Genomic DNA, 16,408 nt, shown 5'->3' with positions numbered 1-16,408 from the left:
GAAGTGCACCATGACGAGATTACCTCTTACCGAGCACAGCACGGCTCGCTGCGACGGAGCTGCACTGGAGTGAAGGGCCAGGCGAGCTGGTTGCCTGAGTGAGACCTGGAAGAGTGCGCATATTAGGCACAGGCTGGTGCTTTAAAATAACTCTATATTACGGAGTGCTGCAGAGTGCATTACTGCGGAGCTGCATGGGAGCGGTGAATTCTGCAGTCTGTCGGGCTCTGCCTGGTCTGTAAAGGTTTCATTATTTGACACAGAAGTGCACCATGACGAGATTACCTCTTACCAAGCACAGCACGGCTCGCTGCGACGGAGCTGCACTGGAGTGAAGGGCCAGACGAGCTGGTTGCCTGAGTGGAACCTGGAAGAATGGGCTTATTAGCCTACATAGAGAAGATACTTATACCTTTGTGTATATGAGAGAAACACATTATTACGATCACCTATTGCAGGTGCCCAGTTTATGGGAGGACGAACAGTAGGCACAGCTGATCGCACTAGGGTTGTTTGCCCTGGGTCCATAAAATCTTTTGCAGTGAAGTGATCACCGCAGACGGCGATAGGTGCCATAGAGTTGCGAAGCAGACTTTCCAAGAAGATCGTACCTCTTGGCATAGTCGAGCCAAGCTTTTGACCTGGAATATATATTGTTTTTTAATGTGTTAAATGTACACTTTGGAACAAAATGCCAGATGCCAATCTGCAACCCTCTCTTCGACATTTTAGCTCCGCTTGCAAGCGATGGGGACATATTTTTATTGGCAGGTTTGCTTTGGATGTCTCAATGCACACAGACAAGTTTGGGTTCCTGCTCCAGACTAGTGCAAAAGTAGCTCAACGAAGAAATCATGGTTTTTGCGCGAGAGGACGAACACAAGGGAGTACAACAAGCACAAGCGCGCTTGTGCTTGTTGTCCTCCCTTGTGTTTGTCCTTTCGCACAAAAAAACATGATTTCTAACGTTCACCAACTCGCCCAACAACAGGTCATTTTATAGCTAAGTAACAGCAGGTGCACATTCACATTTCTTTAGGAAAAGACAGTATCAGTAAAAAGCAATATTCACCCACCATGAAGCAGCGCTTTTATAACTCAAATTTAGAGCCACATTAAAAAAACACGAAAATTCACCCCACCATGAAGCAGCACCTTTATAACCCCAATTTAGAGCCATATTAAAAACTATACATTCAAGCTATCTATGAGACAAATCAAGGGCTGCTTCTTTTCCTTAACAATTTTGTCTTATAAGATTAATTTGTCAGTTTTTATTTTCAAAGACAAAGTGGTAATTCAGTACAAAAAACAGTATAACTGACCTGAAATCGCTTAGCCCAAATCCCCACATTACAGTTAAGGCATCCAGTCAACTTCAGCGCTTGATTTAAAAGCGCATTCTGGTAATTAATTATATTGTGAAGAAAAATAAATTATTTGGATTTTGTTATATGCTCAAGTATGCAAACGGTTCCAAGGAACTATTGACAAGAAGGAGCTCACGCCAACATACCTTGCGTCACGTGGGATTCGGAAACGCTTTGTGCCGGGTTTCTTGTGCGTCTTACCGTTGCTTTTGCACCATGCGACACAGCAGTAGCTACCGTAGTAGCAACCGGAGGGCATCTGAGAAAGAAAAAAAAAATGTATGATATAAACACAAATATTCGTAGCTCTTAGTAAGATAGCGCAGCCCATGTAACAATAATAACACACACGGGAAAAGCCGGCTGCTGTCTGAGGTTTATTTCGCAGCGTCTGTTGGACCTCTGAGCATGCAAATAACGCGTAAAACAAACTGACACGATACAGTTCGCTTTTTTCTCTTGCCCTTGTCTGCGTACGCTGTGTTTTGCTCGCGACTAAGCAATAACAAAGAAATGAGAAAACGTCTTACCTTCTGAAGAAACCTGTTAGGCGCAGACAATATCCACGTTGTGCTCACATTCTTCTCGCTGTGCTGACATGTGCTCAACACAAAACCCGTTGACAGGTGTCAGGCACCATGCTGTCACGCCGTCCCCGCACGCGTCCGTCCGTCCCGCTCCAGCCACTCAAGCCGCTTTCTCAGAGCAACTGCAGGAACCGGAACTGGCCCATACATCACGTGATCTTCTTAACGTAGCAAACAAAAACTTTCACCCTTTATGATACTTGCAACAATTTTAAATATAATAAAATTAAAACTTGAGTATTTATTTATAACAAACCTCACGAAATATTTTCATTCTTTGGAACACTGCCACCACTTAGCGGTCGGTGAGAAAACTAAAAGTGCGGCCGCGAAACGGCTCGAGTGGCCACTCTTTCCCCTGTGCAGATTAATCTATGCCCAACGGAAGCTGATTGCAATAGCGATGGTCTTGCGCAGTCTTCAAGAGTCTCGTTTCCTTTTTATTTATTGTTATTTTTTTAAAGCGATACTAAGCAAATTATTATTATATTAGTAACAATAAGAATGTCACTAAAATAATAATGTAAAACATTACAAAAAGTGAGTAAATCTTAGGTTTTATTCAAACTTTAGGTTCTTTCTTTTTTGTGTAAACCGAAACCGAAACTAGCTTAAGCAACGTTTCCTTCGTCGTAATTGTTTGTGCGTGTGTGCGTGCATGCGCGTGCGTGTGTTTGTGCGCGCGCGTGTGGATGCGTCCGCGTGCATGCGTGTGTGCGTCTCTGCTTGTGCGTGCGTGTGCGTCTGCGCGCGGGCGTGAGTTTGCGCGTGAGGATGCGTGTGCACGTGCGTGCGCGCGTGTATGTGTGCGACTGCGAGCGCGCAAGCGTCTGTTTGTGCGTTATATTGCACAGCGCCCGCAGGAAGAACAATTGGATGTCCCTGGACACTGTTAAAACACTAACTCATTGATTATTATTATTATTAATATTATTGTTGTTATTGAAAGATAGCCCTGAGTCTTTAGACACAGGGCCCTAAACTTTTCTATAGCTGGCTGTAGCTGTATCTATAAACTTCTAGGGCCGAACATGCAAAGCTACAGGGGGTGATAGCCTGCCATTTTTCTATGGGATGTCTCGGACTGTTTTATTATGGGATTTGCCTCTTTATGTGTGTGAGTTTTTGTGCATGTCACCATATTTTCAAATGCATATTTTACTCGGGTTGACATGGTCATGTGACAGGTTTTAGCAGCCTGTCATGAATATTTGTCAAACAATTTCAATATATTTTGATTTCATGTTGCCAGATATAAACTCGAGACTGATTTTCTTACTGTACACTTCCATCAATAAATATTTGTAAAAAATGCTTGTATTGAGCATTTCACCCTAGCTTCCAATTTTTGAGCATAGAGTGATTTGTAAGAAAATTAAATATGAACTCATGTATAAAATTTTGTTTGGAAACATAAAAATTGTATGCAAAAGAGGCAATTTATTATCAGCTGTTTGCATGAAATACAACTGACATTATAAAAAACTAGACTGCTAAAACTGTTGTTTTTCAAGCAGAAATCTTACCTGTACATTATGAACAGAGCCATATATAAGCTTTCCAAAACCATTTCACATTATTTATTTAGCACCCTCTTCTACACCCTTCTTACATTCTTCACTAAATGTCGGGTGTAACAATAAACAGCACCCTTTTCGGTAAAATTGAGGTTGTATTCCTAGATTGTAGGGTGTTAAAAGGGTGTAGCCGAGGGTGTAAGTTCGCACAACACCACTTTTACACCCTTAATGGTGTAAAAACTTTTACTGTGTAGTACGGCCGAGCATCACTGGCGTCAATCACCACGATAGCGCCAATAGCGTCAAGGCGTTGCCCACCACCCGCCAACAACCACGTTGTTAACAACAAAACCAGCGTTCTGCACATCTAGGTCGAGATGTACTGCGTGGTGCACGTTAAAGACCCCAGGCTAGCGGTTGTACTGCACTGGCTAAATTGCTCATCTACAGCTGGGAGACTCGTCGCCCGTTGAGGCAGACCAAGTTCTAAGCTGTATAAACATACACACAACCCAATTTTTTTTTCATTTTCTTTTTTTTACGTGTTTTGAACGTTTTACGATTTTGAACGTTTCCGTTGCGGTTTTAACCGAAGCTGTTAGCTTTCGTTGACTCAGGAAATAAGTAACCTAGCACCTATATAAAACATTACTGAGACTAGCTTAAGTTTAATCAATATATGAGAGACGTATTTTTTAGGCTCTTCCAAAACACAAAGCCTGAAATATCCAACTTATCCGATTCAAGCACAAGCTGATCGGGAAGCGTGGCTGGCGTGGCAGTTTACTAAGCTGAGTGCATTGATACACCTATAGATTTTTAGCAAATACCGTGGAAGCCAATACTGGCAACTCCCGCGGAAAACGGGCGAAAAGTGATTGCAGCGCCCCTGGCGAGCTCGGAGTCTCCGCTGGCAGACAAATTCTCCAAAATGCATTGGTTTTGCCTATCTCCGTGCGAGGTGACCAACGGAAAAAAATTGTCACGGACATTCGCTGCTTTGAAAGTTAAAAAATGGGTGCCAGCTCATGACTGAAGGACATTCTCTTCGCGTGGGAAAGATGTTACAGCTTTCTGGGTGCAATTTCGGAGTTCTCCCGAAGAAAACATTCTGTCACAACTTATGTAAGCCAAGCAAAACACGAATGTATGCCTTCGCGTTGTTTCGTGAAAAAGGGAAATGTAGAAAAATTTCAGAACATAGCTTCGTTTCAACTTTATTGTTGTTATCAGTCAATTCGTTTTGTCGTTGCAATTCCCATTTCTCATGAATGTCTTGTTTATAATCGTTTCGTCGAACAGGCGAGCTGGCTAATCCCGTTAAGATCGTCTCCGGATGAAGAAGCAGAAGTCAATTTCGAACCACGTACGTTACGGCGATGTCAGTATGCTCCGAAAGAAGTCGTTATGCATATGCAAATCTAACGCGATTATAAATTAACAAAAGCGGAGTTACGAAAAAAGCAGACTTCTCGCGCTTGCAAAGAAAGAAGGGGAAAGCGTCGTAGCCCCGCGAAAAAATGTGATTTCAGTCACGTTATTTATAGTGCACAAATTCCGATTGTTAGCGCGGGGACGACCAACATCTCTGCTTTGCTGCTTCTTTACTTCTACGACAAAGGCCGACACCCGTTGAACCCCGTCTCCACTCTTTCCATTTTTTAGTCTTCTTTCTTTTATATATTTGAGGCGACGCCACTCTGCCGCTTTATTTCTTCCTCCTGCTGTGTATATTTTTTGTTTGCTTTTTGCTTTTTTTGCCCGACGTGTAAACTATCGCGTATCGTTGCTTTGTTTGGCTTAGTTTTTACTCCCTTTCCTTCGCTTCGGCGCTTACTACTCCCGGTTCGTTTGCGCTAGGCCCGGGCATTTTGAGGGCCGTCTGCAACTTTGCTGTTGTTGTTGTTTTCTTCCACTGTCTTCTGCGATAACCTCCTATTTTCGCCTTCGATTGAGTTTCTAATCCAAAATCGTCATACGTGCTTTTTGATATTTATTAAATATATTAAGAAGTGTAAGCTCGTTATCCATTTTTATTCGACTTTTATTTGTGTACTCCGGCCGGCACGTCTGCTACGGGTCATCGTTTGTTGATCAACCGGCCGCATTCGAGCATACACCAGAGCATACTTAGAGATGGCAGGCATGCTATGTGCTGCCTACCAATGCAAGAACAAGTTTGTGCGATGTGGTGGAAAATCTTTCTTCTGCTTCTTACGTCAACCTACGGACACCTACGTCAACAAGTACTTGAATGCACTTTTAAACTGCTTCGTCAACCGAGCGAACGAACAACCCGCCAAAGTCACTGGAAAAAGAAATTCAAAAGCAAAAAAAGATTACTCACTGCTAGCACATATAGAAGATTGCTGCCTGCGAACAAAACATTTCTGCGACTCTTTTTTTACCGGGCAGTGTGAGCTGCACTACGTTATTTATTTCCCCTGTTTTGTTTTTAGTTCGTACCTACGCCGCGAAAGCAAATAAAGAAATGTACAACAAGCAGCTGAAAAAAAGGAACGCTTTCTTCTTTTTTCATTAGTTTCGTTTGTTGCTTCCGCTTTGTTTGTCGTGAACTCAACACCGGTGCCCACCACCAGCTATTCATTTGCTGCTTTCCATTTTTCTTTCTTTTTTTCTATAAGCGCCGCAACGATCGTCGTCGTTGAAATAGTTTTTTGCTAGCTTCTTTGTTTTATTCGCCGTTGTTCGCTTCTCTTTCCCGTTTCTTTTTATTTTCGTCGGGAATGGCGACACCATTTTTCCTGCAAAGTTCGGTAAGTGTTTGCACGGTCATTTTTATCCTTACTTTTTGTTTTGTTTTTATGCTCCAGCAGCTCGTGCGCTTGCTCTGGCAATATTAACATGTCGTGTTTGCATGTTTTAATGATTACGACGTAGTTCGAGTACCTAAACGCCTTTTTTCCGCTTCCCAGACACGTTTCAAACGCGTGTGATCCCCTGAAAGGCGTTTGAGACCGCTAAATAAACTGCTCTATCTTTGTTTATGCGCGCGTTGTTATTCGATTGTCGTTGCAGTTGCGATCAATGGATTCCGCTTTGCAAGCGGATTGACCGTAATAAATTGTTTCTGCTGTTAGGGTGACGAAACGGGGCTCGTAAAGCGCGAGGACGTCGCGCAGCCTATACTTTTCCATTGCGTCGACTGCTTCCGTAGACTCCGAGTCCGCTAGAGGCGCCACTGTCAGGTTCGCCGCTGCTCCTATGTGTTTTCGGAGGAGTTTCCAGTATTGGCGAAGCTATATCATATTTGTTTTTAGGGTAGAGGAGGGGACTTATGGTCGGTATACAGGTACACTGGCTGGGTAACGGTGGGTGCGTCTTCCAGGAAAGGGGAGCATGTGTGCCCGATGCACCCGACTACAACATTTTTTTCTTCGAGTGCAGTTGGGAAGTAAATATGTGGAGCACTAACCGAAAAATCTCGGATTTGGTATTCGCGCTAACCCCCCATTCACACTGGAAGCGGATCCGCGTTCGCGAAGCGGTTGCGAAAGCGGTTGTATAAAGATCCAGTGCAATTGCACGCGCATTTGATGTCATCGAGTGCGCGTGCAATTGTACTGAATCCTTATACAACCGCGTTCGGAACCGCTTTGCGAACGCGGATCCGCTTCCAGTGTGAATGAGCCCTTAGAGTGCCGCGCAGCGAGAGAGCGGTATTGTTAGCGCGAAAATGACGTGGGCGCTGTTTTCGTATTTTATTTTCGCTGAACAACGACGGGCACAATATTTTCCCACATCTGGTAATGTTCCAAATGAACATATCACACGACAGTGCTAGTTAAGACAATGAATAGCCTTTCAAGTCTAACAAAAAAAAAAACTGAATAAAACGGTGATCGTTTGCTTGCGCTAGCAATGTGCGCATGATGGACGCACTAATATCCTGCCAACCACTCGCTCATGATGCTTCTCTCGCTGCCCGTCGTTATGCCAAAGTTTCGTCAACGCGATGAAAGTTTAGATTATGGGTGCCTTTGCGGCGAAACTGGAAATCAGCACGTTTGGCCGAACACTCGCCGGCCGTGTTTATGTTTCCGGCGGCCAAGCTGAAAATCAGCACTGCTGGCCAAACACTCGCCGGCCGTGTTTATGTTTCCGGCGGCCAAGCTGAAAATCAGCGCTGCTGGCCAAACACTTGCCGGCCGTGTTTATGTTTCCGGCGGCCAAGCTGAAAATCAGCACTGGTGGTCAAACACTCGCCGGCCGTGTTTATGTTTCCGGCGGCCAAGCTGAAAATCAGCACTGCTGGTCAAACACTTGCCGGCCGTGTTTATGTTTCCGGCGGCCAAGCTGAAAATCAGCACTGCTGGCCAAATACTCGCCGGCCGTGTTTTTGTTTCCGGCGGCCAAGCTGAAAATCAGCGCTGCTGGTCAAACACTTGCCGGCCGTGTTTATGTCTCCGGCGGCCAAGCTGAAAATCAGCACTGGTGGTCAAACACTCGCCGGCCGTGTTCATGTTTCCGGCGGCCAAGCTGAAAATCAGCACTGCTGGCCAAACACTCGCCGGCCGTGTTTATGTTTCAGGCGGCCAAGTTGAAAATCAGCACTGCTAACCAAACACTCGCCGGCCGTGTTTATGTCCCCGGCGGCCAAGCTAAAAATCAGTACTTCTGGCCAAGCGCTTGCCGGCAGTGTTTATGTCTCCGGCGGACAAGCTGAAAACAGCTAGTTTGTGGCCGGACTCTTGCCGGCCTTGTTTATGTCTCCGGTGGCCAAGCACTAAAAGTGGCCAAGCTGTCCAGACACTGGCCAACCGTCGGCCGATCGAAATTCACTTTCGGATGCTGCTTGGGTACTCGAAGTAAAAAAATATCTAGAGAAAATCAATGCTCCTTCCCGATGGTCCTAGCTCATCGATGTCAGAGCACATGTGCGTGCCCGCCATAGCCGTGGTAACGCGGAAATTGTTCTATATACGTTTTTCTTTTGTTCGGGGTCAATCCGCAAAATGACCGACTGATAACTTCCGTCACGGGCTAAACCAGCCAATCTAAACTGGCTTCTGCGGGATTGACTTCCGCTAAGCGGACTGAAGGGAATTCGGTACTCTGGGGTCATTCAGTGGCTCCCCCATCATGGTCTAAGCTCTGTTCGACCTTAAGCTGAGACCACAGTCAAAGCTACAAGAGCGAACTAGCCCGCGCTCTCGGCTTTGAAACCTGAATTTCTAGCACGAGCGCTCGACCCGCAGAAGAACTGTTCAAATGAACGACCCCGAGCTCTTGTGCTTGTACTGGCGGCATTGGCTGCAGGCTCAGCTTAAAGATGAACGAAAGCGTTTTCTGTTTCCTGTCGTTCTCAGTCGCGTGCGTTCCATATCTGGTATGCGGGACAAAAAAATAATAACAGATTTCAACCTGGAATATGCGAGAATATATACGTGAAGCAAAACAAGGATGTGTGACAATCCCGCATTTTTTGTAAAGACTTTCCAGCGGTGCGGAGAGATACAAACTATGTTTTACCCTATACCAGAAGTGAGGACATTCAAGATGGCTGCGCCCTTGAGGAAAGGGTGTAGAGAAATTCTTTTAAAATGTCACAAGGAAAAAACTTGACTCGAGCCACGTGCTCGAAACAGCACGTCTGAATGTTTGTGCCTTGTACAACGGGTGTGCTGTTCAAAAAGCGAGCTAAAAGTGAGAGGGGGAAAAGGCTCTAGTGAAAAGGATAAAGACGAAATCGTATTGATTTGGTCTTTAATTAAAATATTGATTGATTGCTCATCAGCGGGTAAATGTGGTTTTAAATTACCAATTTTATCTCTGACGCAAGCACAAGTGTTTGTCAAGCGCAAATATGATGTGAGTTTATATTTCTCAATTTATTCATTTCGCACGTTAACCATATTGGCGCTGGAAGCGAGAAAAGCAAGCAGGTCATGCTGGGACGACTGCGCGAGTGTCGCTGAGCTCGTGCCCCAGTGATGTAGGCGCCCCCGAGCGTAGGAGCCCCTACTCTAAAACTACCTATTCTTAAGTTTGGTGGTGTTCATTTGCCAACACCCTCTGGTGTCGGCAAATGTGGACATTTGCTACAACTGCGGTTCCCACAAGCTTCAATATTTTTCGAACTCTCCAAGAGTTCATAGAATGATATCCCACTTTCACATTCCAGTCATTGTTGGGGTAAAAACTTCTTCAAATATGGAAATGTACGTAAAAGATTATGGAGTGGCTGATATTGTTTGGTTATCTGCTACAGACCGGAACTTTTCATCCTTTGGGATTGCGCGCGAGCGACCGACATTGGAGGAGGGACGCTATTATTATGATATTACATGGAATCGTGATGAGATAGCAACTGGAGATAAAAACGAACCACCCAGGCAGCACCGCGTTCTGGGCCAAAACTTGGCTTGCGTCTGGCAGTTTAGGGCATTAAAAAGCCCGAAGAAGCCAAAGTAGTGCCAAACCTGACCTCCCTTGGCAACAGTCTGGGTATCTTGGCCCTAATTCGCCAAACAAGTGCCAAACTTAGGCTTCGCTGCCGGGTAGTTCGGTTATTATCTGGCATCTTCGGGCCTAAATCGCCTAACAAATGCCAAATTTAGGGTTACTGCCCGTTAGTTCGGCAGATCTTTGGCATTTTTGGGCCAAAATCGCCAAACTAATGCCAAAGTTAGGCTTCACTTTTTGATAGTTCGGCTATCACCTGGCACATTCGGGCCAAAATCGCCACAGATGTGCCAGAGTTAGGCTTACTACCTTGTAGTTCGGCAGAGCTTTGGCATTTTTGGGCCAAAATCGCCAAACTAATGCCAAAGTTAGGCTTCACTTTTTGACAGTTCGGCTGTCACCAGGCACATTCGGGCCAAAATCGCCACAGATGTGCCAGAGTTAGGCTTACTACCTTGTAGTTCGGCAGAGCTTTGGCATTTTCGGGCCAAAATCGCCAAACTAATGCCAAAGTTAGGCTTCACTTTTTGACAGTTCGGCTGTCACCTCGCACATTCGGGCCAAAATCGCCACAAATGTGCCAGAATTAGGCTTACTACCTTGTAGTTCGGTTGAGATCTGGCATCTTTGGGCCCAAGTCGCCAAGCGAGTGCCCAAGTTAGGCTTCGCTTCCCGATAGTTTGGCTGTGATCTGGCAGCGGCGGGCCAAAGGTGCCAAACAAGTGCCAGAACTAGGCTTACTGCCTTGGAGTTCGGCTGATGCGGTATTTGATGCACGCGGGTGGTCTTCATCTTAATTAAATAGAAATCAAGTTTTGTTCGGCTGGCAACTTTATCTTATTTTGGTTGTCTCTTGATTTCTGCAGTCCAAAGGTTGGCTGAATGTTTTGACGCGGCTGGAGCGGGCTTTTCAAACGCAAATTGTGCCAGATGTTTTACTCGCGCGTAGGTACACAAGCCAATATCGGGACGCGCCGTGAGACTGGTTCGACATTATGGCGCGTTCACACCGGCGATGCGATCTAGTCGCGCCATAACTTTCGTCGCAAAAGCGACCATCGCGGGCAAAAAGTGACGGGTTTTGAGCAGTCGCTTGCTGACCCGACGTTTTGCGATGCACTCTAGTCGCGGAGAGGCCGAGCCAACCAACGGCGTTCGGAGCGAGAGTTTTTGAGACGCGACTCGCCAACGAAGGCATTGGACTCGCTCATCGCGCACGCCAAATTGACCAACTAATTACTTTTTTTTTTTTTTTTTTGCGATGCGGTTTAGCTGGATAGTTCGACTGCTATCCCCGGTGTGAATCCGCCTTTACAGAAAGTGCTGCCATTGAGCTAACACTGCGCAAGACGGATGTGCGCACGTCTCAACAAGATATATCATTATTAAGGGGTGCCCAAACAGGACACTACAAAACGCACGACTCCTACAAATCGTGGAAATCGAAGCGGACGCGCCCGCTTAAAGCCCGCTTCAATTTTCACGATTTGTCAGAGTCGTGTCCTGTTTGGACACCCCTTTATGCGGCGCATTGCAAAAGCGAGCGTGGCTCTGTGCTTGTCTTGCATTGTGATTGAGCACTGTCAAATCCTAGCGATAACAAAGTGCGGAAACGACCCTGGCTTTATGGCGCGGTTCCCGCATCATACTTGGGGGATGAAAATGAAATCCCGGAAATTGTACTATTTTAGCGTGTTGATACTTTTTAAACATTAAAAAGTGGAGACACAAAAGGGACGATAAAGACAGGACAATCTCTGAACTTTAAAGCCGCTGTACAGACGGGACGTTCTGCAGAGAAGAACCTTCTCTCCCGAAGCTGGGGGACGGGGAGGGAAAGGTCAAGCGTTGGATGGAAAGGTTTAGAGAATGGGATTAGCCTCGGGGCGAGCCATCCTCTCGAGAGGGAGTGGGGACGGAACAAAGCTGGCCGTGGAGGTTCCGGCTACCAGGTGGAAGAAAGTTAAGCTTGTCAAACGGCGACCTCGGATCCGAGGACGGGCACGCCAGAGAATTTGAAAATAGCTGCTTGATTAGACGGACGACCCAGTGCGGTCTACTGGTTCTAGAAGGTGACTCGGATGAAGAAAACTCGTTTTGGTCGAAAACTCTAAAAGCATTCTGGACGTGAACTCTTGCCACAAATAAAAATAACACATGCATGAAAAACTGCGAAGCCACCTAAGCTTTCGCCTATGATGTGGGAATGCGTGAGCATTACAGGCAGAGTTATGTTGGCGCAACTTGCAATAAAGAAAGAAAAAAAAAGTTATGTTGGCGCAACGGATAGCGCGCTAGTTTCACGATCAAGAGGGCCTAGCTTCGAAACCGGGCAGGGGATGGTTTTTTTCCCCGTGTTATTTTTTTTTCGTTTTTTTTTGTTTGGTCACGTGGCTAGAAAAATCACATGAACAGAATTTTTTTTGCCAAGTCACCAGAGATTTTTTTTTTCTAATTTCTCCTTTTCTTCAGTCTTTCTTTCTTTCTTTCTTTCTTTTTTTTCGGTTTACGCTTCCTATCGCAAAACTCTTTGCACCTATTTCGCGTTACATTGGCGTTAGCCAAATCGATTTATTTATGGCAGGGAATTCTGCCGTACGTATCTTATGTTACTATTACCTACCCTGGATTTTGTCCGGACACCAGTTTGGGAATGACGACGCCAAATTTCTGTTATAATTTCTTTGAGGTCTAAGGCCTCGTTATCCGTCGGTCTCTAAGATTGGCTCTTCAAGTATCTTTTGGGAAAGAGTTGACGACAGGCATTTTTAAGGACCACGTGTGTCGACCAGAGTGAACATTGCTGAAGCGCCTCTAGTGTGATTTTGGCCGTAAATAACTGGAGGCCCCGGGCAAACCAACCAAATGGAGAAAAGTATCTACCTTTCTGGTTTCATAGAGAGCTATGAAAGTCAGAAGGGACGAATCCCAGCCGAGTCAAACTACCGGCTTGCAAACGCATTCGTGTTGATAATAGCGCAAAGGAGTTTGTATGACTCTCTCTGGCGGTGCGCAGAGGGTAAGGGCACGGAGGTAATATATGCTTTTGCCCAGTCACCTCGCGAACGGTTGGGTATTGGCTGCAGAGATTCATTTCGCGTTGTTTTATTACGGGATTATATCTTGATTTCTTTGTTCCTAGTTTCACAGACAGAACGAAATCGCTTTTCTCGTGTGGTGTCACGGCGGGAAGACAGAAATCAATCAGAGTACCGAAATTCGACGCTTGTGCTCGTTCTATAGCGCTTCTAAAAACCGTGCGATCACGGCTGTGTATCGTCAACATTGCATAAACTGCCGTTACTTGTACTCGTATTGCATCGTGAGGGAACGACTATGACTGGGTAAACAGAAATAGCGAGAATGGGTGCGTGTGATTTGCTGAAGTTCGAATCAACAAGTCGAGCTTCAACGAATGCGATAGTATTGCATCCACTCAACCAGCTATATGAGTTTTCAGATCCTTCCAAGTATGCGATTCGTGTTCTGCCAGTGGTACCTCAGTTAGATTAAAAAACAAAATCCACGTTAAAAAAAAAAATTACGGTGACTTGAGTTGCTCCCGCGCCGAATCATGTTTCACGTAAGCGTAATTTTGGGTTCGATGCACGACGAGGGGTCTTCAATTATAAAAATATTTTGATTACGATTATTTGCGGCGCTAAAAATTTGAAAGCCAAGCAGTGAAGACGATGGTGTTCTTATAAATATTATATACATTTTATTTTACACTGTTTGAATACGCTGCCGTCGTTATGTCCTTGAATTGTTGGCTAGCTTGTGGCGGACAGGGAAGTCTTGCAGGACCATTATGATAGGACCTACACTAAACCTGCCGCGCTTCGAAAAATGTTAGTCCAATGCATACCAGCTTGTTCAAGGCGGACGAAGCATTACGCATCCGGCAAAGCGCATTAAATTGCTGCCCGCGACGTTTTTTCTTTTTTCTCTTTTTTTATTTATTTATTTTTTTTTTTTTTTGTGCAGCGAGATAATTTTTAGTCAAGCAGCACGTTCCCTCTACGGCGGGTTATGCCGGATTAACGGAGGCGTCTCCTAATCCATTCTCCGTGTTGGCCCCTCGGGGGAGGGCGGTGAAGGGAGGAAAGCAGGGCAGGAGAGGAGGAAACGCAAAAAAAAAGTGGAAAGAGCGAACTTTATTTTCGGCTTCAACCTCAAAACCCGCCCGCTCCGTGGGAGTACCGGAAAGAGAAATCTTGGCGGAAGGAGAGGAAGCGAAGGAAGTGTACGCGATCCCCCTGTCCTGCGGGACCAGGTACATCGGGCAAACGGGGCGATGCCTCAACGACCGACTCCGAGAACATCAAATGGACGCCGAAAGAGCTGCTTCGGAGTCCAAGCACCCGATCGTTATTCACGGGAGAAAATGTCCCGGTTGCGCTCCTAATTTATGTAATAACAAAAACGGCTTGACATAACAAAAATAACAATTTAATTAAACGTTGCGCCTCCCATGCGGGAGGCATCTTCAGTAGAGCGCAGAGCGAGTGAGAATCGCACAAAAAAGTTCGGCTCTTTAGGCATAAAGTTTGTGTACACGTCCGGCAGGGGGCCACGGTTCTTGTTTACCAGCGATGAATCACTTCCGCATCTGTCGTTCTGGATGAACCAAGATTCCAGCAGCTTCCTCGGTCCCCACCTTATATCTCTCGCCAAGGTCGATGCCTTGCCGAAGTCAAATTGGTGTCCTCACGTCCATGCGTGGTCAACGAGATCGCGGGTGGCGTTCGTGGAATTGGCGACATCCCGTGCGTGTTCTTTTAGTCTTGTTATTCTTTTTCGTCCCGTTTCTCCAATGTAGGAAGCGTCACATTCCTTGCAGTGCACCTGGTAGATCACGCCCCTTTCTGCCTCTGGCGCGGTCGGGTCTTTTGGCATGGAGATAACATTGACAATAGACTACTTCCATAAAGCCCTACATGCAACACGGCGCGCGTTGCACTCTGGGAACTAGTTGGCCAGCCAGGGAGGAGGGTGGCTTGGTTTCGGTTTCGATTGACACGTCGACAAAAGATTATACACAGAGCGTGGACTATTAACGGCCGTTATCTCATGTTTTCTGGTCCCGAGAGCGTCATTTGTGGTCTCTAAACTAACCTAAATGGCCAGACCTTGAAGCTTTAGACAAGCCCGCGACGTATAGTTTGTCTTAACTCATGCTTGTTGTATTTTTGTACTTGAGCCTTTCTGTTAGCGTTTCAATCGAGGTATGTGGACGAGCCAGTGCTGGGAATCTCGGCGCTGCGAAGCTCGGGGATCTTGCCTATGTACGAACCCACAAGCTGTAGCAACCAATAAGTATGCATACATCGAGCTCGCGCCTTTACATTAGTGTTGTTCATCAGAAAGTTTGTTTGCTTCGTGCGTCCATAGACGGAAAATCACCTTTTGCAATTACTGTTTTTCTTAATACGCCTGAGTACGCGAGGTAAAACTCGGAGGCGCCATTGAAAAGCTCAATTTTAACACACTTTTAATCTCTTATCTGTACTGACTCGCAGCACTGCACGAAGTGAGGTCCCCACCAGCTTGCATTCCACTAATGTTCAACATGGCGTATGCGCATAAAGTTATCCTGCAATCATATAGGCACATTCGCACATACAAACCATTTTTAGAAAGCAAAGGTCGAGCACTTGTGTGAAGAATGTCGCACCGTTCGCCGGGAGTGCGCCGGACGGGCAAGAACCCCTATGCGGTGCGCCAAACGAACGAAATTATTCAAAGCGCGTTTGACAGTTGCTAAAGGCCATAATATTTGTTATGAGTTTGCTTTCTTCCTGCCTGAGTATGTTGAGATAATTTCAGACACACCGTTCAGGCACAGATCTTGGGCGTCAGTAAAAGCTGGTCCAAAAAGGCTTAGCGAGGAGTAGGGGACGCTTGTTAGGGCCTCCGTCGTAGCTAGCCGATCTCAGCGTTTGCAAAAACTAATCTTCTATCAGCATAAAATTTGAGTGGGAGATATATGATGACACAAGGAAGGCATCATAGTAACTTTTGTGCAGTAGCGAGGTCGAATTTATTGCGTTTCCTTAAAAGTTCATGCGTCAACGCTGGGCTCAACTTTGATACTCCTGTGAGAATGCGGCTTGCTTTTTGCCCAATGAAGTAACAAGAAGCGGACGTTCGGCAAACAAAATAGGTGAAAGGCTCCAGGTGAACAAATTTCAGTTCTTGTTCACTGGTACTAGGCGGGATTATTGAAATTGAACTCAAAGATGCACTCGTTGGGTGAGGTGACTAAGCCACGTCTTACTACGTTTGCATACGCACTCATAATATCCGGTGTTTCGGGAACCAAGAAAAGTGCCCCGGTCTTCGTTTTGTATCGCCCGAGAATGAGTGTATTGTACGTTCGTGAAAAGTCAGATAATCGAAAACGCAAGCAGCGCGTTCGGTCGCGGCGTGATAGCATGAGATGAAGCTGCTCAATCGAAACCGAAACTGAGCGGCCAACTAGTTCCCAGAGTGCACTGCGTGG

General features: G+C 45.8%; 1 pseudogene; it reads right to left on the bottom strand.

Annotated features, from left to right (window-relative positions):
• Window positions 1-219: 219 nt before the first annotated feature.
• Window positions 220-1,947, bottom strand: LOC120845898 (annotated as a pseudogene).
• Between the last annotated feature and the right edge of the window lie 14,461 nt (window positions 1,948-16,408).

Source organism: Ixodes scapularis, unplaced genomic scaffold (genome assembly GCF_016920785.2).
Source record: "Ixodes scapularis isolate PalLabHiFi unplaced genomic scaffold, ASM1692078v2 ptg000597l_1___fragment_3__unscaffolded, whole genome shotgun sequence".
Classification (NCBI taxonomy): Eukaryota; Metazoa; Arthropoda; class Arachnida; order Ixodida; family Ixodidae; genus Ixodes; species Ixodes scapularis.
Note: the sequence above shows the minus strand (reverse complement) of the source record. Positions and strands in the feature narration are given on the sequence as shown.